Here is a 25300-nt window from a genome sequence, read left to right as displayed (position 1 = left end):
ACCCAACCTCTAACCTGGAACTCCACAGGTAGATCAGGACTTGCTAAAGGAGGGGTGCCCCGAGCTCCCAAAGATGCCCCATCCCCCAAGTACATGCGCGGCCAGGGTCTCCCTCAGAGCTCTCTCTGGTGCATATCCAATGTCAAATAAAAACACAATCTAAACTTCGGTAAGGAGAGACCTGATTCTAAAGGATTATTGCAAGAGAGGAAAAGTGCCTATTGCTATGGGGGGAGGGGCTATGCCATGAGGGAGGGGTCTGCTGCAGTTGAGGAGGGGGCTATGGCAACAGGAGGAGGGGAGAGGTGATTGCAATCAGGGTACCTCCAATCATGAGGTCGCAGGCATCACAAAGGCCAGGCTGAAAGGGCCTTTTCCTTTGGAGAAGAGCAAACAGACTAGACAGAGCAGGACATGTGGACCTCAAATAAAGGGTGTAGGCATCATGATGGGACCACAGACCAGAGAATGTCTAGCCCTGGGGTCGAGAGGGGCCATCTGCTGCCTCAGGCCGAGGGGGTGGAGGTCGAGGGGCCTGGGGCAAGGAGAGAATCTTAACCAAGTGTTACCAACAAGCATTTTGTTCCTATCGATCAGGAAGGACAAAACAGTTGAGCTAAGCATTGATGAAGCAAAGGATGAGAATTTGGAGATTTGTGCACGGCTTCACCCTAGGTAACCATGGGGACCCAATGAGTTGTGCACGGCTTCACCCTAGGTAACCATGGGGACCCAATGAGAAGGTAGGTTTTAGGAGCGGCCAGGGTCTCCCTCAGAGCTCTCTCTGGTGCATATCCAATGTCAAATAAAAACACAATCTAAAACTTCGATAAGGAGAGACCTGATTCTAAAGGATTATTGGGGTCTCTTTAATAGTCACTGTTCACCAGGATCATGGGGTTCAGGAAAGTTTCAACATTGATACCGGGCCCTGGTGCTGCTATAGAACCCTTCCCTGGTCTGAGCTCTACTCAAAATCATCAGATCCTTGTCCTGATAAATAGTTCAGAACAATCTTTCCAAGTATGGAATATGCTGCCTCCAAAATCCAAAGGGGCCATCCAAGGTTTGTGCATTTTTCCCAGCAATGAGAGGCTCATGGAGCCATAACCTATCCTTTATTTGGGGAAGGTGTCCTGGTATACTCCAGACCATGAGAAGCCTTTGCTGGATCCCTAAGCCAATCACTGATATGCCCAGTCTAGACTCAACTAGAGTCTGGCTCCTACCTTGGGAGTGTGTATGGTCATCAAGGCCTTCAACAAACCTGCCATTTCTTGCTCAGAAAGTCCACTAACGTGCTATTGATGACAGGAGGGCCCATGCTCTACTCCGTGGGATTTCTCATCAGCCCCTTGAACTAGAGAGCGCTGGGGAGCAAAGGAAGATGCAGCCCTGAGCAAGCCCAAGCATAGGAACTGCTGCCCATTCCACATGAATGGAAAACACTCTGCTTCCTGCCGGTGAGCACAGAGATCCCCAGAGTCAGGAGAAACTCTGTCCCCACCAGCTCCCTTTGCACCAGGGACAGTCATCCAAACAAATGCCCATGAGTATCATTGGGGAAGACTGTATATAACACTACTGCCATGTCCTTCCTCAGGGAACTGGGCTTCTCCTGCACCCCATGGGTCTGGGTCCAAGAACTAGCTTGGTTTTGGAAATACAGCAGGAGGTCATGTGCAAATAGGGCAACTGATCTCAAACTCCTCCCATCCTTGACCCTGCTTGATCAAAGGCTTCCCATATTCTCCTGCTGGCCACTCATCATCACCATGTCCTGGAGTACCACGTTCCATTCATCCCTGACCTAGATTTCAGTGGATCAACCACCATTCTGGGCTTGTTGCCTACTAGGTAACTTGCTCCTAAGAGATGAGTGCTGCCATCTGGACTCTGTTGTTCTGGAATCCCTTATCCCCCTGCACCATCTCCTCAGCCTTGCAGCACCCTCTCCATCATCCTTCTGCACCACTTCCTCAGCCCTACATCTCCTTCTCCATTATCCCCCTGCTCCCACGTCCCCATCCCTGCACCACCTTCTCCATCATCCCTCTACACCACATCCCCAGCCTGCACCACCCTCTCCATCATCCCCCTGCACTATAGCCCTATCCCTGCACCACCAGCCCCATCGTCCCACCCCATGTACCTGCTCCTCTACAACTTCAGTATAGTTTTCAGGCAGGGAAGGAGGCTTCATCTTCTAAGGAGTGACATGCTACTCCCACAAGCCAAGAAGGTTCAGGGAGCCGGAAGCTTCCAGTTGCTCAGTTGCATCTCCCTAGACTTCCCACCCATCTTGGGGTCAATCTGCTTCCTCACTGGGTCCCTGCCTCTAGCAGAGGAAACTCTCAAGCCAGGAATGCAGCCCTAGAGAGGCTGTTCCTGGAAGTTCTTCCCCTGAGGTTGGGTCCTGAGGCTGGGGCTCCTCTTGGTTCCTCAGAAGCAGAGCCTAAGGTGAGGCTCGGGGTCTGTGACTAAGGACCAGCTCTCAGGGAAGGGAGCAAGGAGAGCAAAGAGGGCAGAGAGATGAGCAAGAAATTGCCTGGGCTAAAACAGCTTCCGTCTGACTCCACAGGAGCACTGGATTGGGGATTGCACCTGTACTGATTTTGCTTTCAGGTGAGAGGCCATCCATGTACCTCCCCCATGCCTGCCTTGGCTGAGGGCAGCCCCCCAGGATGGGGCATAAACTCTGGGACAGGGAGTGTGACCTGTCAGGCGAGGTGGCTCCATCCATCGAGAACTATTCTCCAGAGCAGGGGACAACTTGGGGCTGGGGTACCAGCCTGATGGGGCATCTACTACAGAAACAAGCACTTTCTACCAGCTTCTTACAGGATTCCCAGGGGACTGTGATCACAAACCAATCACAGGGCCTGCCCAGCCTTGTCTCAGCACAATATCCGGCTCTCTGTGGCTGCTTCCCCGGGCTGGGAGCACTGCACAGCAATTACCACGGTGTCTGGTGCTGAACCGTGTCATTTCCCACGAAAGGCCATCGAAGACAGATCCCCAGAGGCCGGCCAGGTGCCAGTTGGAGGATAAGAGAAGGTAACAAACAGGATTGATATGTTTAATCTAACACTGGGACGTTTCACAGCGGGTAGGATTCTGTTCCATTTATCAGGATTAGACAGCTCCCCAACAGACGAGCTGTCCAAATCTTGCCTTTCTTCTACGGGAGGGTTATGTTATTAAATACAGGTCTCTGCACTGGAGAGCTCCCAGAAAGAAAAATGCCTTTGTCAGAGGTCTTAGATTACAGCCAGCCTTCCCTGCTGACCCTCCAAGCTTGCGCCCCCACCATGGCCTCTCTGCCCCTCTCCACATTTTCACTTTTGAGGAGAGATGGTCACTCTGTGACCTGCACCCTCCACCTGGTCAGCCTGATGGCCGGAGCACCCCACGCAGACATCCTCTGCTCTCACACAGCACCATCCAGAAAAACATGCAGGAGGAGCTTTTAAAGTCACAGGGCCTCACAGATTTGAGAGCGAGATTCTGGAAGCCAGCAACAATGTCGAGATGGGCCATTCCGAGGAAGAACACCAGTGTCAGCGGACCTTAGAGTCACACGGCAGCAAGGACAGCTAAATGTGTCTGTGTCATCCCCTGGGGGCATCTCCCATCTGAGTTCTATGTGTCAGGATCTCTGAGGGCAGGGCCCAGGAGTCTCCATCTTAAACAAGCCCTCAAAATGATCCTGGTGTAGTCCAGAGTCTGAGAGCCACTGGCCCAACCAATGTGGACGGAATGGGGGTTGGGGGATGGTGGGCAGCACTGCCCAGAGCTTCCCGGCCCTCCCTCCCCCAAGTGCTGGGTCCTGACTTGGTTCCAGGGACTTCCAGAATATCCCTGTGCCCATTTCAGCTGGGAGTGGGAGCTGGGGCCTCTACACCCCCTCACTGCCTCAAGGGGACATGTACTAGTTCTCTGGGGCTCTCGCCCCCAACCCCTGCCCCCGAGGCAGGGGACATAAACAGAAATGTATGTCCTGGAAGCTGGAAGTTGGAGATCTAGGTGTGGGCAGGGTGGGTTCCTTCTGAGGCCTCTCTTTGGCGTGTAGATGGCCATCCTCTCCCTATGTCATCACACAGTTGTCCCTCTGTAGGAGTCTGTGTCCTGAACACTTCTTATAAAGAATTAGCCAGATTGGATTAGGGCTGACTCTGTTTCCTTAATCTTCTCTGTGAAGACCCCATCTCCCAATACAGTCACATTCCGAGGTCCCAAGGGCTAGGACTCCAACATGTGAATTTGGGATTGGTGGATGCACTCCAGCCCATTTCAAGAAGTCATGAAGAACCAGAAGGGAAGAAGCAAGCTGCTCCTCAGCCTAAGTTGACACTTTATGTCCTAAGAGCCACGTCATGGGGATGATTGCTCTGATTGACAGCTGCACAGAGCTGACGGACAAACAGGGCACAGTTGGAAATGTGGGGTCTTTGGGAGAGGTGGGCAAGAGAAAGAGGTGTCCTGCTCACCCCCCACTGCTGTCTCTGTAGTCTCAGAGGTGGTTCTCCCACAGCCCTATGGCCCATCCAGGTATTTTGAGCAGAAGAGAAGCTCCTCCTTTCAAGCACACTGCTCTGGGTCTCCTGGGGCCCTTACAGGTAAAATGGTTTCACCTGCCCCTGCAAACTCCTCCTGATACCCCCAGCTGGTGCCCTGCATTCTTCTTCTCCCCTGAAGACCTCCGGAGGAATACCAGATGGACATTAAACCCCCTGCTCACTCACCACAACCCAGAGAGTGATCAGCCGGCCATGGCCTCAGATTCTCATGTGCTTGGAGCTAATCTATTGAAAAGCTCTGGTACTTGGGGTTCTCTTCATCTCTCCCACTCATTGCAAGCAGGAAAGGGTCTGCTCTGCTGTCCAAAATTTTCTCTAAGTGGGTCACTCCCAGTTCTAACCTTTGGAGGGAGAAACTGCAGACCTTTTGAGCCTAAAACCAAAGCTCTGCATTGGCATCAAGCTCTCAGGGTGGAAGCTGGTGTTTTATCTCCATCTGCAGTCTCCTCTGGAGTGGATCTCTTGTATTAGAATCCTCAATTCACTCCAAACCTGGAAAGGCAAGAAGTGGGGGTGTTTTTTATCCCATTGGTCCCAAGGCCACCTGTGCAGTAAAGGTACCAAATCATTTCCTGGGTGCATATCCTGTACTCTGCACCTTTCCACCAGCCACTCAGCCATGTGTTGGAGGCATAGGTGGTCCTTAGACCTCAAACTTAGCTAATGGGACCTCAGGCAGAGCCAACCCATGAAATATGTTTGCCATCTCAAGGAGAAGCAGCCAGCACGGGGAGCAGGGGAGGAACCTCCCGGGTATTTCCAGGTCCCCTACTTGAGCCTCAGGTAGAAGTCAAACCAGAGAGATACCACCTAAGTCACAAGCTATGAAGAGCTCTTGCAAAGTGCATGAGCTTGAGTGCATGCTGAGCCTATTATGTGACAATTCTGTTTAACCCTTGAGCTCCATTGGAAAGACAGGAACCCAAGCAAAGAAGGGTTGATTAGACTTTTTCTTGTCTCAGGGCCCACAGCTAGGAAGTGGTGGACCCCAGGTGGGACACATCTCCAATGCTGATACTCAGCACAGTGCATATGGCATGCAGGACTCAGTAACAACTGAGTAGGACACAGGTGCATCCCATTCACCTCTGCCTCCACCTCTTGACCTCCTACTGTCCTACCCCACAGGCCACTTTCAGTATGTGGGGGCCCAGTGCCAGCATCAGGGCCACAAGAGCCCACCAGACACAGCCCGCATGCCAGCAAGCCCAGCAGGAAGCTTGTCTCTCCTTTTTCTCCCTGAGGCCACTCTTCAAAGACAGTCCCTTGATACCTTCCTTCCGGTTCTATTGGCTCCTCCCTCACTGCACCACCAAAGTCCTTGAAATATTCATCGACACCTACTGCCTTCACTTCCTCTCCTCAGGTCCTCAGGTGTTCCTCATGCTCTCACTGAATGCCCTTGCCTCTAAACCCCAACCACCCTTTCTCAAAGATGACCAGTGACCTTGTGTTAGTTCCTGAGGCTGCTATGACAATTTACCATACATCAGATGGCTTAAAATAATAGAAATATATTCTTTCACAATCCAGGAAGCCAGAAGCCCGAAACTAAGGTGTGGGCAGGGTTGGTTCCTGCTGTGGGTTCTGAGGAAGAGTTTGTCTCAGGTCTCCTTGCCTGGCTGCCGACATTCCTTGGTGTTCCTTGGTTTGTAAATGTGTCACGCAGATCTCACATGACATTCTCCTCTGTGTCCTCCTCTGTCTCTTACAAGGACACTCTCAGTGGATTTTGGGAAACCACCCTAATCCAATATCTCAACCCTTATCTTCATCATATCTGCAAAGACCCTACTTTCAGAGAAGGCCCAAAGTTGTAGGCAGACATAAATTTGGGGGAGTACACTGTTCCACCCACTGCACCCACCATGTTAGGGTTCCCCAGAAAAATGAAATATATAGAAACAGGATATAAATGTATGGAAAGAGAAAGTGGGGATGAGATTTATTATAGGGATTGGCTCAGGTGACCAGCAAGGCTGAGTAGTCCAGGTTCTACAGTCTGCAAGCTTGAGACCTAGGATGGCTGGTGGTATCAAATAGTCTGAGTCCAGAGGCCTGAGAACCAGGAGAGCAGATGGTATAGACTCCGATCTGTGTCTAAAGCCCTGAAAACCAGGAGCTCCAAGGGCAGGAGAAGATTGATATCCCAGATCAGACAATCAGGAAGAAGGGGTGACTTTATCCTTCCTTTGGATCCACAGTGGACTGGGTGATGCCACCTACATTAAGGAGGGCCATCTTCTGTGTTGAGTTCATTGGATGAAGAGCAGGGGTCCTCCAAAGTAGACCCCATCTGCCCCTACCCATCTGTCCTGCCTAAACAAACTCCCTGACCCATGTCTTCATCTCTAAAAGGAAGCCCCACCACTCCCCCTGCCTCATAGTGTAGCCATGGCTCCCACAAAACAGTGGGCCCCTGTCTTTGGGGCCCTGACATTAGCCGTACATTTCTCTGGTCCTTTCATTGCATTTCAATGTCTTCTCCTACCTATATGCCTTGACTTAAAAGAATAAGTTTGAAGCATATTAGAAATAAGTGAAATGTGTGTTAGGCAACCAGAGTAGTGGGTAGCACCCGGACTCTGGAGCTAACTCCCCAGATGCTGGAGACAAACCCAGCTGTGCCCCTATCAAGGGCTCAGGGAGTTATGTGGCTTTTCTGGGCCCAGTTTCTTGTTCTGAAATATGGAAGTAGCATTCATGTCTACCACATAGGATTATAGGATAGTAAGCAAGTTAATGTCACCAAGTACTGGGAACAGTGTCTGATGTGTAATAAGTGCCTCTTAAGTGTGTGTGAATAAATAAAAAATGAGTGTTTTGTCTGTCCCTCTGGTTTCAAGTGATTTTTACCTACAATCATGGTGAGGCTGTGACTAGCATCCCTGGAGAACATCCCCCACCACCACCCCCATCTTCTCCAGGCCCAGCATCCCTCATTCCCTCAGCATTGTGATGCTTAACTAGACACATCCTGTCGCCTTGGCATAAAAAGCTGCCCATGGCATTTAGGAAGGGAAAATAAATGATTTTTCTCTGTCTCTCTCTGAAGTCCTGGTGTCCCCGGGGGATGAGACACTAAAGAATTTCACAATAACTTCCCTGGGACATGACTCAGTATAAAAACAAATACTATTTATGTGTCCAAAAGGACCCAGGAAGGTTAGCAGAGTGGGAGGAGACTCCACTTCTGAAAGAGGGAGGAGATCTTCTTTCTGGTGGTAAAGTTTCAGAGCTGATGTCATCATGCCACTCCAACCCCAGAAGTACCTAAACTCTCTTTACCCGGTGCTTGCCTTCTCCTCATGCATCCCCAAATCACTCATATTTTGAGTTCTGGAAGGGCTCCTGGAGCTGTATATCCAAACAATTGTCAACCTCAGCTCCCAAAGCCCTGATTGCTCTCCTTAATTTCTTTGAACACTTTGTGGAGGAAAACACCCACATGGTGTAGTGGCAGATGCAGGAGTGGACAGGAAACAAAGAGCCAAAGTGAGGGAACAGGCAGAAATAAATGGGAAGTTAATGGTCACAGAATATATAAGCAATATTTCTAGGTAGGATGGGGAAAAATAGGGCCACACCTCAGGGAGTGCCCAATAGATGACTGGTCATCAGAGTAGGGTGTCAGGTGAACATGGACACTAACATGGACTTATATGGGCCTCAGTGTACTTCTCTATAAAATGGGCATGATAATAGCCCCAAATTATAGGATTATAGTGGAGCTTATATGAGTTAATATACTATATATAATATATAGTTAATGCCTGTGAAGAATAGTGTTAGGTATTTGTCAGGTGCTATTATTTCCATCTTCATCATCACCACCACCATCCATCAGCATCAACCGCACCAGCAGCAGCAGCAGAAGAAGAAGCACCTTCATCATCATCACCACCACCATCATCATCATCGCCACCATCACCATCAGCATCATCACCATCACCCTCATTATGACCTCCATCATCACCATCATCACCACCATCACCATCATCATCACCACTATCATCATCATCATCACCACCATCACCATAATCGTCACCACTATGCTGATGATCTTCACCACCATCACTACCAACACCACCATCAACAACAACATTATCATAACCATTATATCCTAGAAGGTAGAAATTATGCTGGGCCATAAAAGATGTGTTATATTGGGATGGAAGAAAGGGAGAAGCAGTTCAGACATGTGGAATGAGAGAAGTAAGGAACAGAGGGTGGTAAGTGGGAGGATTTCTGGGGCCAGTTTCCTTGAAGGGCCAGCAGCAAAGCCTGGTGGCAAAGGTAGGATGGGGTCAAATGGCAGCAGCCTCATAGAAGCCTGGAGTCTCCCTACACCCTCCTCCTTCCTGACTCCTAGCCTTTTCTTTCTCTCCCTCTGATCCAAATGTTGCATCTTGGGGGAATAACCACTACTCTAACTCTGGAGTGTCACTCCCCTTTCTCATAATATGTGTGAACACAATAGCAGAGGCCCAAGCATGCTGCCCCAGGGTCAAATCTCCTTGAGTCACCCAAATATACCTTCTCTTTATAGGGGCATGTCTCCCACCGCAGCAACTTTCTGTCTAGCCCTCCTGGCTTAACAGAGAGGCATCCTGGGTTTCTTCTTAGAGGCTGATTAAAAAGTCCTCCTGGGCTAGGAATGAGAATGGAATGATAATTAGCTGGCAGACCACAGTTGCCAGGCCTCTAGCTCTGGACCACTATAATCAGAATAATGTGGGAGTTGATTTGTTCTCTCCAAAATGTACCATTATTGTTAGATTTCCCACTGGCTAGCTTTGGCAATAGTCATTTATGTCTCCTGCCCACCTGGGGGGGCCTCTGATCCTTCCTCGTGAAGGGACGTGGCATCTCCCAGCTAGGCTGTAAATGCCTCATTACGGCTCTCAGCTGCACACTTGGTCTTTTGTCTCACTCTGGGTCACATTTCATTTTGGTTTAAATAATGAAACCAGCAGACCAGAGATTAGAGCCGTTAAATGATTTTGCTCCCAGGAAACAGATGCCTGTCCAAGATATAGACTCACGGACAGCTCAGTGGACTCTGTGCTAGCAGGGCTGGAAGAGGTGGACCAGCTGTGTGGCACAGCTCAGAGACTTATACTTGAGTCAGAAAGACCAGGAAGGCAGCCATAGGCCACAGGGTAGGAGATGAGCCCTGGGCCCCCATGTGGGGTGGTAGGCACATAGCACACCTCAGTAGTCCCTCACCCACATCCAGGGTGAGTCCTGTCCAGAGGCAGACATAGGATCCCAGAGGTGGAGATAGATGCCTTTCACCCTCATGTGATAGCAAGAGGGATTCTTGACCCCTTATGCTTTTCAAGTGCTTTCCCATATGTCTTCCTTTGGGCTTCCCACCACTCGGAAATTCACCGGGTCACTTTGTTGCCCCTACCGTGCAGGCAAGGAAAAGGCTCAGAGGTTCTTGACCCAAACAAGGTATCAAAACCTCCTACAGCAAGCCCTGATTGCAGCCCTCTGCTCTTCCCACTTCAGTGGCCCTTCTTCTTCCAGTGGGGAAACCAGGAGTCCAGAGAGGTTGAGGACAAGCCTGAGGTTACATGTCAGTAGGAGCAAAACTCAGCCCATTTGCTATCTTCTGTCCAGGGAATGACTTAACTCCACTTCCCTTGTAGACAGAGGAACCTGTCTACTGGGAAACAGCAGTGGATCTCAGGGTCCCTCTGAACTCTCTGAGCCTCAGCTTCCTGACCTGTAAAGTGGGAGTAGTAATATCAGCCTGGCAGGACTGCTGCTGAGATTAGAGTGTGCACAGATGCCCCTGAGCCACTGTTAAAATTGTGACTACGGGGAGAAGAATGGCTGGCCGCAGCTGAGGCACCTCCTGCTCTCCTCTCTTGCTGGTACAAGTGCCCTGAGCAGCTCAGGATAAAATGCACTGGAGGATGTAATGAAAGTTGTGCTGGAAGTGGGGGAGTGGGGGCCAGGGAGGGATTGCACTCTGCCAGAGCTCCCCAGAGACAAGAAATTGCTCCCAGTGACTTACAAAACTTGTATGAAGAAAATAAGCACCATGATGGGCTCAGAAGGATGTGACATGAAGCAGATTGCACGTCCCATTAAGCAGATTGAAATTAGCATGTGTTGAGTGGCTAATAACAGGCTGGTGCCTTGGGCCAGACCCAGCTGAACAGGAGTTGTGCCCCCAGGAGCAGGGGCAGATCCCCACTTCCCGGAGGTCAGTCCTGCTGCAGCCACACAAGGAGTCTGGCTCCCTCGGGACCACAGGGAGGTCATGGCTGCCCACTGGGGCTGGCCCAGGGCACAGGCACTCAGCTTCCCGCCTCCTTCCCAACACAACCATCATTGGAGCCTAATCCCCTTCTTTTTTTCTTTTTTTTTTTTTTGAACTTCAGATCAGAGCTTTATTATATTATTTCCAGAGTTTATTTCTTTGTATATATATTTTTATTGGAGTTCAATATGCCAACATATAGCATAACACCCAGCGCTCATCCCATCAAGTGCCCCCCCTCAGTGTCCATCATCCAGTCACCCCATCCCCCCACCCACCTCCCCTTCCACTACCCTTTGTTCGTTTCCCAGAGTTAGGAGTCTCTCATGTTTTGTCTCCCTCTCTGATATTTCCCACTCATTTTCTCTCCTTCCCTTATAATCCCTTTCATTATTTTTTATAATCCCTATATGAATGAGACCATACAATGATCGTCCTTCTCCGATTGACTTACTTCACTCAGCATAATACCCTCCAGTTCCATCCACACTGAAGCAAATGGTGGGTATTTGTCATTGCTAATGGCTGAGGAATATTCCATTGTGTACATAAACCACAGCTTCTTTATCCATTCATCTGGGAGAGGGTCAGGAGTCCTGTCTCAGACAGGGCTGAGTGCCCTGCATCACACGGATGGGCCAGGACCCCAAACGAGGGGTCAGGGCGAACAGTGGGAGTTTGGGAGCTATGAACTCTACACTGGGATCGTGTGACAGTCTGGGACCACAGCATGAGCCACACCGGATACTACCACCGAAAGCATTTACAATAAGATGACACGCTCAGTTCCTCACTCACCAGCCACATTTCTAGCACTCAGAAGTCACATGGACTAGAACATTCCTGTCATTGCAGGCAAAAGAAGTGCTGGGGTGGAGGCAGGGCCGGTGCCCAAGGACTGCCCATCATAGGGATGGTGCTACGGATTGAATGTTTGTGTCTCCCCAAATTCATATGCACAAACCCTAACCCCCAGAGGGTGGGGTTCTGCTCTGATAAGATTAGCGCCCTTATAAGAGACACTAGAGTGCTTCCTGTCTCCAGGCACACACACTGAGTAAAAGGCATGTGGGGACGCAGAGAGAAGGTGACTATCTACAAACCAGGAAGACAGTCCTCACCAGAAACGGAATCAGGTGGAATCTTGATCCTGGACTTCCAGCCTCCAGAGCCGTGAGAAATAAGGCATGTTGTTTAAGATGCCCAGCCTGCAGTGTTTTGTTATGGCCCCTGAGCAGACTGACACAGCAAAGGTGTGGCCAACACGCAGCTTTGAAGCTGAGAGCCCAGAGCAGTTAAGAGAGAAGGAAGAAGAATGTGGGGATTCTGGGACCTGAGCGAACTGGGAGCTTTAAGAAAGCAGTGGTGAGAAGATGTGCTGAATGGCACCCATGGGTTAACAGTAGGGAGGATTGTAGTGCCCACTGAATTTGGCAACAGCCTCCATAACCTTGACAAGCTCAGGATTAGCAGAATGGTAAGGAGGGGGTGCAGTGTTGGAGTGGGGGCAACAGGTGGTAAAGTGAGGGTGGCAGCTCCCTTGGGAAATGCTTTACTGTCCCATTTACAAGTCATAATACCAAGGCCTCACAAGGTGAAGGAATCCGCACAGTTAGAAAGCAGTACAGGGGGACTGACCAGCTGAGCTTGCCGCCCCACTGCGTATACTAGCCACAGTCTTGGAGAACAGGTCATCAACCAGGCTCCCTGACGTGCCAGTAGTGGAACCTGGATGCTGAGTTCTTGTGAGCTCAAGGCTGTCTGGGATGGAAGTGCTGAGCACCAGAGTTAACTCTGTCCATGGGAATAGATTGGAAGGAGACACCATCCAGAGATGCCAGGCAGCAGAGCTGAACCTGTGGGCAAGGGACAGCTCGCTAAGAGCTACCACTATCCATGCAGTCTCTCTTGCCAGAAACCTGGAGGGCCACCCGGCTCCCCCTCTCTGATGCCCAAGTCCTGCTGAGCTCACCTCCTTGAGCACCTTGAGGCTGTCTGCCTCCCTGCACCTGCCAGTCTCTACTTCCAGCTTTCAGGGCCACTCACAGCTCTCCTGCCTCCTCTGAACCAGGCTCCCCACTGCAGCCACATGCATCTCTTTAAAACCCCCCACATCACCTGAAGGCACCTGCCTCATGCTCCCTCTCCTTCTTCTCGGGCTGCTCTTCCCTCTGCACCTTCCCACCTCTGCCTTGACAGGAGCTCCCCACCCCGCCCGCCTGTCTGCCTGGTTGCTGGCTCAGCCACACACTCTCTCCACAGTCCCCATGGGTCAGTAGGAGGGCAGAGAGTGCAGGTGCTAACCTGGTGTGGCCTCATGCCAGCAGCGCCATCCGGGACAAGTGCACGTGTCTCCATTCCCATTTCTGGACAACAGAAATAATAATACTGCCTTCCCGACAGGGACGATTAAATTTAATGATGATTACATGAGTTAACTCGTGAACACAGCCTGGGACAAAGTAAACCTTCAAAAATATTGCCGTTATGAACCAGCAAACCCCTCCACCAAGCATGAGCTGGCCCACCCATGAGCTAGGCTTCCGTGGAGAACTGTTCCCCCAACCCCTTGCACACACTCCTCGCCCCTCATCATCATGACCCTTCCCCTATGGCCTGTGAGCCCCACGAGGGCAGGCCTGTGTTTGTTCACCCCAATTTCCTCACCCTGCAGCCAACTCCACTGGGGTGATGGCACCCAAGTAATGTCCACTAAAGGAATTTGTGGAAACCTCTCATGTTTGTTTGCTGTTCTTAACACTAAAAAAGATCGGTAGGTGTTCCTGTGCTGCAGTAAAATGAATACAGTATGGACACAAAGGAAGGCTACCCATACCACCCCACGCCCGCCGCCGTGAGAGCGGGCCAAGGCCTTGCACTCAGCGCTCCTTGCGGCAGGGAGACACCACCAGCACCTGATTTATCGGGCAGAGACGCAGGCAGGCAGGGGAGTGAGGCAGCTTCGTGGTGGAAACAGGGAAGGTTCCAGGTGGGCCCAGACATGTGGCCGGGGAGCCGGAGACAGTGACAAGAAGCAGCGTCCCAGCTGATTGGTCTGGGGGACCATGCGGCTTCCTCTGGGTGCTCCAGAGTTGGAGGCAGGGTACACCTTGGAGAAGCCGCCCATGATGCACCAAGTCCTGGCCCCTTGGGGGCTGATTATCATAGAAGTTATTATTTTGCTTCCTGTGTTGTTACTAGAGATGGCAGTCTGACTTCCTACGAGTCTGACTCACAGCAGGTCGGCTTCCTGGGCTGGTTAGTGTATCCAGGGGGCTGGTGAGCTGGCAGGTGGCTGCAGGTCATGGGTTGCAGTTCTGTTTCTGTGTGTGGTCTGGCCATGGTCCATTTGCATATTTAGTCTCTCAACAGGGAGAAGGTGAGTGTGGTCTCCTATCACGCTCCAAGAGCCTTCCCGTCTCTGCGCGCAGCCATCACAGACAGGCGGGTGTGCATCCTTGCTGACCTGTTCCTGGGAACTTCCTATCTCTGTTCCGACGTCCATGCTTCACGTATGTACTGCCGCTGTCGTGTGTGTGTGTTATACGTGCACATACACTGATGCCAGATCTCAGGCACTGACATCCCAGGGGTTCCCCCTCCAGAGGTCTCTCAGGGAGTTGCTGAGAGTGGTGTCTGCAGGGTCAGCTGGGCAGGCAGGTGCCTTTCTGGAGAAGGGTAAGTAAGAAAGGAGAGAGGCTGCAGAGCAGGACACTATCCCATAAGCCTGAGCCCTTCTGTAGGGTCCTGACTGCAGAGCAGAAGCACTTTCCTTTCCTCTTAATAGAGAATAATCATTGAGACCCAATTCCCATTTTGTTTTTAAATTTATACTGAAAAGAGTATTAGAAATGAAACATTAATGGAATGTGAAAAATGAACTCTGTGTTCAGCTCCCATTTACCAAATTGCTTGAGCTTGTTCGGGGGAAGGAAGAGGGGGTATAACTATGCCCAGAAACTTCACATTTCCACCCTGCACGCATGGCTGGCCGCCGCAAAGTTAAATGGATAAATATTTTATGTACTTTAATTTTCTCATCTATGGGCTTGATGTTCTGAGTCATCTTTTGTTTTATTTTCCTACTTCATAAATGTTGGAAGTTTGTATTATTTTCCTTAAGGAGGACAAAGCTCTGGGTTTCCATTCCATGGCTCTTCCCTCAAACCTATGAGGACAGAGATGCTATGACCTCTGGGTCACCCTGCCTTTCCTACCCTCCTGTATTGGTTGGGGTTCTCCAGAGAAACAGACCAACGGGGCATGTGTGTGTGTGTGTGTGTGTGCATGTGAGTGTGTGTTAATTTATTACAATGGGCCCATGCAATGATGGAGGCGGCAAGTCCCAAGATCTGCAATCTGCGGTCAGTAATTGGGGGCCCAGGAGAGCTGATGGTGTAACTTTAGTTCAAGTCTGGTGGCAAGAAAAAGCCAATGACCCCACACAAAGGCAGTCAGGCAGGAGGGGTTTCCCCTTACCCGAGGGAGGGTCTGCCCTTTTCTTCTATTCAGTTCTTCAACTGATTGGATACGGCCCACCCATATTGAGTCTATAGATTTATGTTACTCTCATCCAGAGACACCCTCCCAGACATTCAGAATCATGTCATATCATGTGCTGAGCCTACAGCCAGTTGACCCCAACACAAAATTAGACATCTTGCCCCTTTTGCCTGTCTCTACCTGACCCTGCATCTTGCTCTCAGGCATGTACCATGTGGAATAAGCCCCTTTTGCTACTACTTCTAACTGGACCCTGCAGACTCTTGCAATGAAGTGGTCCAGTTTCCCCTAACTCATTTTAGTTTTTTCTCCCTTGTGGCCATTCTGCCCTTTCTCAGGTGCGTTTCCTCCCTGAGATCTGGAACTCTTCAGAAGGTGTGACATGCCTGCACAGAGAGCCCATCATTTTTCAGTGGACAGCTCCTGTCTTCCCCTTAGCATTGCGGTTTTCCACAACCAGTGTCCATTTCTGTGTGACGGAGGTCCCTGCCTGACGGGGACACATAGATGCAACCTCCTGATTGGACTGCCAGGACAGCAGCCCACTCTGTCTCCATCCCAAGATGGGGTTAAGGCCCCAGTGGAGACATGGGGAAGCTCACGCTGCACATCACCCGAACCTTCAAGGAGGGCTATCTTCCTCCAGCCCTGAGTTCTGTTTTGTTTGGCAAGAATGTTGCGTGGCCATAGCACAACCTTTTACTGTTATATGTCTCAAAAACAGTCATCGGAAAGCAATGTAGAAGCACTTTTAAAGGAATTTAAAGATATTAGACCCCCCCCCCATAATCCCACTGCCCTAGTGCAGCTACTATTTTTACTTGGAGCAATTAGATCTTCATTTAAAATCTCCCCATTAGTGAAACGCATATGCTCTAACGGAAAATGAAATGTGTGTGCAGCCAAGCAGGACGTATTCAGGTCCCAGGTAACCACAATGCTCAGCCAAGCAGAATTTCCCTCCAGCCAAGGACAATGGACATGTGCATATAGATGGAAGGCAGCTGGCACAGGGTCTTCCAGCCTGAGGATAACCCGGCTGCAGTCCGTGCTGCCGCCCTGCCCAGGCTGGAAGCAGACCAGTCCTTTGAGAAAGGGTCTCCTTTAAGCTCGGAGGTGAAAAGCACTGCTGTGCAGTCCCTCAGGAGCCGGAGCCCCTTCCCCCTCTTGCCCTCCCTGTGGTAGGTGGAGGCTGCAGGGCGTGAACCCTCCTGAGTGTCTGCACCTGGGAGGGTGCCCTGGCTCTGGAGCCTCAGCCAGCTTCTCGGGCTCCATTCCTGAGCTTCTGTAGCCTGCCCGGGTACCATGTCTCTGGATCCAACTAGGAGATGGAGCTTTCTCAATATGTCATTTGTGCTTCAGGCCCAATTCCAACCTGCTGCCTGTCAACAGCGCCACCCCTTCAATGTCCTCTGACCGTTCTCCATCCGGCCTCCTGCCTCGTCTCACCTGGATGCGGGCAGAGCCTCCTGGATGTTACGTCTTGACCCTTCCTCTGACTGCTCTCCCTTCAATCCCTGAGTTATCCAACCCTGACAGTGTCCCTCAGCCCTCTAGGGAGTGTGTGACAGGTGGCATTCATGGCAGGACATACTCAGACTGGTGCTCAGGTTCTAGGCACAGAAGGAACAGGCAGGGTGCATGAAGAAGGCACGTGGAAGTGCAATGAAGACACGCATCGGGACGTAGGTGGTCAGACACTGCTGCTTCTCACATCGTCTGGATGCTGTCTCTGAAAATGGACTGGGGTCCCTCCTCACCTGCTGGTGCTCAGTTTCCTCCTTTGCTGAGTCCAAGGACTGCTGCCATCTCATCCCAGTGTTTTCTATCTGATGACGCCAAACCAGGTGCCCTCCAGGCATGCCCAGGGCTGCTCCTTTCACTGTGCCTTTGCCTAAGCTCTTGATCCTACCTGCAAGGCCCCCTGGGAAACCCTGAACTTGTTGCCATCCCGTCTCGGGCAAACTCTCCTCCAGGAAGCTGGGCAGGGCTGGGTACCCCGCCCTTTCCTTGGTATCCCTGCCCTATTGTGTGGCACTGACCTATTCAGAAGTGTGTCCCCAGTGCCCAGCAGTGTGTCTGGGACACAACAGATGCTCAGTAAGTGTCCGTTGTACTGAGTCAGACTGAGGACGGTCTGGGTCATTCCACCTGAGACTGGTGGGTCTGTTGTAAGGGGAGAGGGTGCTGCCGACAGGATATAGCACCGAGTGGCAGCCGCACCTGTGGGCCGTGAGCTGGCTGGAAGGCTGTAGGCCAGAGACCCAGTGTGTCTCTGCCCTAGAGGTAACGCTGGCATCTGCCGCTCTGGGCAGTGAGGATGATGAGATGATGGAGGTGAAGTGCTGAACACAATGCCTGGTGCTAAAGGGTTGGACACATATTAGCTTTGGGTGGTCACTGCAGCTACGGCAGGGCCTCCTGCTGGCTGACCAGTCCTCGCCAATCCCAACCTCTTGCCTAAAATCCATGTTCCTCTTAGCTGGTTCCCATGTCTGCTGGGAAGACCCACCTCTCACTGCCTCACTGGTCCTGTGGATGATACAATCAGCTGCCGCCTGCCCCCCGCCCCCCGGAGCCCGAGCATACAAGCCTTATCCATCCCTTGGGAATGTGGGAAAACCACACAACCCCCCGAATAAAGCCATGGCCCCAAGGTAGACACATCAGAAAGGGATTCTCATGGGAAGCACGCTCACACCTAGGAGCTCAGACTTTGCAGAGAGGCTGACAAAATTCTGCCGCCTGCCAACACCCTACCCTGTTTCAAGTCTGCCAGCTGCAGGGGTCACCTCCACAGATTGCTCAGACTGCTTTGATGCCCATTGCCTTTCCATGTGTGCACCCCAGCATCAGCAAGCTTTGCTCCTATAGTCCCAGAACTGAGACTCTCTCCAGAAGACTGACCCCTCCTTCACCCTGGTGGGAAGGGAAGGATTCCCATCCTAGGGTCATGGGATGACTAGACACAGGACACCAACACCGGACAGGTGTTTATTAGTCACATGTACTCACTGCCCAGGGGAGGGGCCCCTGCCCCAGGAGGGGCCACAGGGGGCTGTACTCAGATATTGACTGAACCGCAGAGGCCTTGGGAAGCAGGCTTCTAGAGACCAGAGGTCAGGGTAGTTCCAGCCTCCTTTGGCAGTATATGTTGGGCTTGTCTGAATAGTTCTGACGGCTGGTGGGGAACAGGCCCAGCACTTGGGAGCACACAGGTGCTGTGACTGGTCCCCTGACAAGGAAGCCTATTTGGATGGGGAGCCTTATCCGTGAGAGCAGCATGGAGGAGAGGAGGCTGCATCAGACTTTTCAAGGACCTTCTGGTCTCCAAGATCAAAATAGCCATACACAGACCGTTGGGGCAGCCTCACCTGCCAGACAAGAGAAAGGAAAGTGTAGGAACTGACACTCTCCCTCTCCAACCCCCTTGGCTCTACGTGGCCTGAGGTCAATGGCAGGTTGGCGCAGGCACGGATATAGCAGCTCGGCTCTCCCACCTCCAGCTGGACACATTCAGAGGCCAGTCTTGAGCACCAGGGCTCTCTATAGGGTCAGGCTGAGGCTGGTATTGTGCCCCAGACTGCACCTCTGCTTCACTTCTTCCCTGTCTCTGCCATGTGCTCCCCATAGCCCCCACAGCCCTCACTGGTTTTCCTGAAAGATCCAAGTACTTGTCTTAGGGCTTGCTTTGGGGGAGGCCTTCCCTTACATGTGATCCTTTTACAAGGATTAGTGGTCCACCAAGCACTTTACAACTCCCTTGCATTTGATTCTCAAACTAGGCCTGAAAAATAGACCCACAGAGATCATTAACCTCATTCTGCAGGTGACAAGGCCCAGAGAAATGTGGGAGTGGGAGGCAGGAAGGGTCCTTCCCAAAGTCCACAGCTGATAGGGGCAGGAGCGTGATTCCAACATAGGTCTGAACTGCGCCTCTGACGTGAGGCATGTGTGTAGGATGCAGCGTTACATGAAGTTCCCACCCCTCAAAGACCCCGAGTCTCTCCAACTGCCTCCCTGCCCACCTGCCGGCCAGGATGCTCACCTCCTGTCACCAAGCTCTGTCCTGGCCCCCCACAGCTGTCCTGCTAGTCTCTTTACAGCTATCTTGCTGTTATATTCTTATCAACCTGGTTTCTGCTCATGTCTGCCGGGATGCTATAGACTCTGCATGGGCAGGAGCTCATCTCTCTGACTCACTCATGAACAGTTCCTCATGGGCAGCGCAGGGGGTACATTCAGTGAATATTTGTCGAATACATACTAGAATTTAGCTCATGAAGCCAGCAGGTTTCTGCGCTAGGAAACTGTGGTCGCAGCGTAATTGCCCTGTGGGCTTTTCTGGGGTCCATCCATTCATCTGGAGAGATGCATGGACTTGGGAGTGGAAAGAGAGACACTCCATGTAATAACCACCTGACCACATCTTGCCACATCACTGCCACCTCCCTCCAAGGAGCCAGACACTAGTCCTTGTAGCCTGGTACTTTTGCCCAGGGGTGAAGAGAGATACTCGGGCTCCCTGGTAGATGGGCAACGTGAGGACAGGGAGGGTGATGGGCACCACCAAGCATCCATCACCTTCCCTGTCCTCACGTTGCCCATCTACCAGGGAGCCCGGTAACACAAGGGAAAGACTCTCACCTTGGGAACAATAAAAGATAATCATACTTCAAATGTATTTATCACCCTCCTTCCAAGAAGGGCAAAGTTGGAGAGAAAGTGGTCCACGTGAAGTAGAATAATGAAGAAAAGGTTGTAGAAGGTGCTGGTGTCATAAATGTTCATCTTAAATGAAACAAATTAACATGGCATTAGAGTTACCGTTAACCATCTGTTCTCTCGAGGAGTGATTGATCACCCGATGGGTCTGCATTTGTCTTCCAGGCAAGTCCCCTGGTTTGGCCTTGGTTGGACTCAGTCATCGGCTCTTGCCATCTCCTCCCCCACCTTTTGCAAGACACTCACTTATTCCCTTCATTTCCACCACCTAGCCAGAAACAGCCTGAGTAAACATTTTTAAAAACAAGAAACTTTCACCCTTCTTTAATTAGATAATTTGAAATCAGGCCAAATTGGTATGTAACTATTTTTACATGCCTTGTCATTACTCTTTGCTTGAAAAATTATTAACAGAACTAGTACTTTGGTGGTAAAGGGCGGTATTTATTCCCCCATTAAATCTATAACAATTCTACCTTGCTAAAAATAAAGGGGAAAATGAATACATTAAAAAAGCTCTTTTGCCTTTCTCAGGTAACTAATATTCACATCAAGATCAATGCATGGAGCAGCAGCTATGGCTCACAGGCCCCATTCACCTTGGACCACCCCTTACATCCCTCCTCCTGCCAGCTCTGCCAACCTTATACCTGCCCCATCTCATTCCTGGGTTCATCTCTGATACCCTTACGACTCAATTTCCCAAGAAGTGCATTTCCTCACAGCAATTCACACTCCTTTCTTTAACGAATATGTTTTAAATGTTGGTGAATATTTGGATACAGGTCCATAATCAAGTATTGAGACCCTAACTAATGCAAGATTTGGAACAAGTGTTAGGGACACAAAGATAAGCAGGCATGGTCCACCCCTGAGAAATACTATCGGAGCCCTAGAGCAGAGGCTTGGATGGAGGCACAGGACCCTCCCTGGGAGGGGCCTCCAACACCAAGACCACGGACGGCTCCCAACAGCAGCCCTGGTTCCCTGCAGGCACTTGTGTCTCTGCCCCTTGCCCACTTCACAGCTGAATTCCTGGGCCCCCAATCCCAGGTCCACTTTGAGCCTTATCTCTAGGGCCCTGTGCAGAGCTTGACCCCATGTGGACCCCTGGCCTTGCTCCCTGCCTGCGCTGCTCCCTCGCACCCACCTCAGCCACCTTGCTACTGACCTCTAGTTCTTCCCCACACTCCACTCCCTGGGATTCAATTCCATGCTGACTGCCAGGCTCTCTTCACCAGGACCAAAGGTCTTCAGGGCAAGTTTGGTCTGTTTTGCTCATCAATCTATCCCCATGCCCAGATCCATGACGGGACATGATTGATGTTTAATAAAGATCGAATGAATGAACAAATGAATCCCAAAGATGGCCAGTGAGCCAGAGGCACAGAGTGAGTAGGCACTGAACACTGTCCTAAATTCTAAACATTTATACAAGGGAAAGACCTGCCCTCTGATGCAAGTGCCCACATGGTGCTCTGGAAGTCACCATTACTGGTGGGCAGGAAAGCAGGGAGGTGTCTTGGTGGAGGTGATGGTTGTGAGAATCTTGAAGGATGTATTATTGATATTTATTAGACTGGGTTGTTTTTGCATCTTGTTACCATGTCCACCAGAGAGGCCTCTGCCTTCTTTGTCTTTGTTCTTCCTCTCTGAAACCCCTTGCACTTGGTAGGAGCTGATTATGGGGACAATGGACGATGTCAGGGGCAGGAATCAATGCATGAGTTCCTGTGACGGATTATCTTTTGAAATTACGACCATCTAGCCCCTGTCTCTTTCCCTGAACAATGTCAGGTGCAAACCTAGTGACCACACCCTAGAAAAGAGAGAGGAGACCTGGCAAAGATACTACATTCAGGCAGAAAGTCATCTCCAGGAGAGATCTCTCCTATGGAGGGGCCTCAGCAGCTGACCCTGAGACAGCATGGCCCAGAGCCTTGTGAAGAAGAAGAGGTGTGCTGGCTTTCTGCTCCAGCCCTGCTCCCACCTCCACGAATGCCACACTCACACTGCTGCAGGGCATCACAGAAGTTCTATTCTCTCCATACTTCAAAATAACAGGAGAAATGATGAGAGACTTTTGCATACCTTCAAAGAGACAATGAGCAAAATCTAGGAGAATAATTCAAAATAATAATAATTCACATCCCATGCCTCAGATGTGTCAGAAATGGTTGATCCAGGGATGGAAAGATGCTTCAACATGGCCCCCACTTTCCAGGAACTCCCAAGGAGCCACACAATGAAGGTAAGTTATATTAGTGAGGCCACCCCCTGCACCACCTCCACCTCCCCTGCACCAGCCCCATCTTCACCTAGGCCTCAGAGCTCAGATGCAGGCTGTGGTTAGAAACAAAATATGGTCTGCGTGTTGGGTTTTGGTTTTTTCCATGTAGGGGCTTTAAAGGGCCAATAAATAAACCCCTTTCCCTGACCCAGAGTTTAAACAAAGTCAATTGAGAGAGACAGCAACCAAGCAGGTATCACTGATAAAAACTGGAAGCCCAGGGATCCCTGGGTGGCGCAGCGGTTTGGCTCCTGCCTTTGGCCCAGGGCGCGATCCTGGAGACCCGGGATCGAATCCCACGTCAGGCTCCCGGTGCATGGAGCCTGCTTCTCCCTCTGCCTGTGTCTCTGCCTCTCTCCCTCTCTCTCTCTCTCTCTCTCTCTCTCTCTCTCTCTCTCTGTGTGTGTGACTATCATAAATAAATTAAATAAAAAAAAAAAACTGGAAGCCCAAGCCAGCTGTGAGGCCACAGTAAGGAGCCACCAGATCTGCAGGGTAACTGTAGCCTCACCCATACCCACTCCCTCAGTAGAGTGAGAAAGAACACCAGGGCACACCCTGTAGGCCTCCCAGGGAGAGGGGAAGGGAAGGTGGAGCTGCACACACCCCTTTGCTGCTCCTCCACCCACCACCTTCCCCTTTCAGGGGAGAGCAATGGAATCACTCACCTCTGCAGAACTGAGGCGTGTCACAAGAGATGCTCCATGCTCAGACACACACATGTACAGGCACGTGTACACACAGGAAGTTTGGGCACTGTCAGAACCCCTGACTTTATGGGTCAGTAGGAAACTTCCTCTGAGCCCAAAAGGGACAGGTTCTTGTTGCATGGTCCCACTGCAAATTGACTTCTGGGTGGCTCAAATGACAACTTTAAATCAAAAGCTACTTACTTTTACTCCTTCTCTGTAGAAAGTGAGCTCTATGGGAGGAGGACTTCCTGCCATCCACCCACAGCAGCCTCAGAGCCCAGCACAGTGGCAGGTCTTCCAGGGAGGGCAACTTGCCCAGCTCACATGGAATTCTCCTGCTTTAGCTCTGAAAGTCCCACCTCCTAGAAAACCTCTTAGTTCTGAACCCACCAAGATGACTAATCTCCATCAGATCATCAATGAATACTTGTTGGTTGAATGAATTCATGGCTTACAGAGTTGCACCCCTGCCCTGGAGACACTGAAAAACAAACATGAACAGGAAACTGTGGCAGATCACACCTGTGAGGTGAGTCCCAGCCCGCTTAACTCCCCACGGGTGGAGACTTGATGCTTTGTATGCAGTTGTGCTGAAGATCCTCTTTCCACTTGGTGGTGTGCCCCAAATATGGCTGTGCTTTTTGGGAGGGGCCTGGGGGCTGTAGATCAAAGCCCTGAGGTTGCAGAAAATTTCTGGGAAATTAACACCATCCGTTCTTTATCCTCAGCAGCTGTGAGAGCAATCATGGAGAAAAATGATGTGAGAAGAACCTACGCTGTGGATTTTATTAGAGTCAAAGTCTCCCATGTAGTGTTGATTACTGGACCAGCCCGAACATGCAGAATTATTTCTAATTCAGTTTCAAAAGTTGATTTGCCCATAAGAGAAGCTCTATAAATTTTCAGAGTGCTGACACATGAAACTCCAATGAAAAAACAGGCAAACTAACATTTTGCAGACATTCTTGGGTACTTGTGAACATCATGGGCATTCATGGGCATTTGTGGGCATTTATGGGTGCCCAGGGCATTTCAGACTTGGCAGAGGCTAAGGAGAGGCAGGGTTCCTTGAGGATCCTAAGGAAATCTGGGCCCCAGTTCCAGATTCAATTAAGTCCTCAGGGATCTTATTGATCACATACAAAAGAAGTGGCTTCAGAAGCTTTACCAAGTATGCCACTAGCAAATGACACACGAGAGACAAAGGGGATGCACGCAGTGTGTACCCCAGTGGCCTTTGGGCCACACAGAATCACCCAGAAATGGTATTCAGGATGATGTGGATGCAGCTAGGCTGTAAAGAAAGGAAATGTGCCAAGTAAAGAGAAGGAGTTTCTAGGTGGGAGAAGCTGCTAGAGCAGAAGCCTGGAGAATAAAGTACAAGTGGCCAGTCAAGGTATGAGGAGGGATCAAAGAACAGAATGGAAGGCACATGGAGTCTGGTCCCTCTCTAGCCCATCCTCACAGTCCCACCCCCAGGGTCAGGCCTTGCTCCCCACTGTATGATCTGGGCAGCATTCACCAGGGCTTTCCTCCTCCTCCAAGTGGTAGGCCCTCCTTCAGTGCTGGGGTTTGAGGGATCCATGGGGAACACTATGTGGAACAGGTGCTGAGTGGGAGGGCGGGACCAAGCAGCCACAGCTGACTGAGGAGGAAGATTAGACACGAGGCCACATGGACTTGTTCACACTCCCAGGATTCCATCTGCCGGGACCGGCCCAGGATCCACAGACCAGGGTCTGCCCAGCATGTTCTCTGCGTGGTCAAGCAGCAGAAGGACCTGAAAGAGAAAGAGCCCGGACTGGGCCTCAGCTCCTCCCTGCACCCCCACTTCCCCAGGACCCCAGGCAGAGCCGTGAGTAAGAGCAGAAGGATGGCCGCCACCTATACATCCCACCTGTGCCACGTGTGGATTTGGGCAGGGAGTGAATAGGGTGGTCAAAACAACTGCCACAAGCCTCGTGGCTCAACACAACAGAACTTCAACCTCCCCCAGTTCAGGAGAGCAGGAGGCTGAAATCTCGGTGCGGGAGCAGGGCTGGCTCCTTCTGGGAGCTCCGAGGGAGAATCTGCTCCGGACTTCTCGCAGCGTCTGGGTGTTTGCTGACCATCCTTGGCATTCCTCTGCCCCTCACACAGCCTACTCTGTGTCTCTTCTCTGCTTCTCAGAACATCGTTCACTGGATTAGGGCCCACCCTATATGAGTATGATTTCGTCTTGAAATCCTTAACG

The 25300-nt window shown here is 51.0% G+C and overlaps 1 pseudogene; it reads left to right on the top strand.

Moving 5' to 3' along the window:
• Positions 1 to 25300, top strand: part of LOC121500941 — a 55791-nt pseudogene that overhangs the window by 5551 nt on the left and 24940 nt on the right.

The sequence above is a fragment of the Vulpes lagopus genome, chromosome 10, assembly GCF_018345385.1.
Source record: "Vulpes lagopus strain Blue_001 chromosome 10, ASM1834538v1, whole genome shotgun sequence".
In the NCBI taxonomy this organism is placed as follows: domain Eukaryota; kingdom Metazoa; phylum Chordata; class Mammalia; order Carnivora; family Canidae; genus Vulpes; species Vulpes lagopus.
Note: the sequence above shows the minus strand (reverse complement) of the source record. Positions and strands in the feature narration are given on the sequence as shown.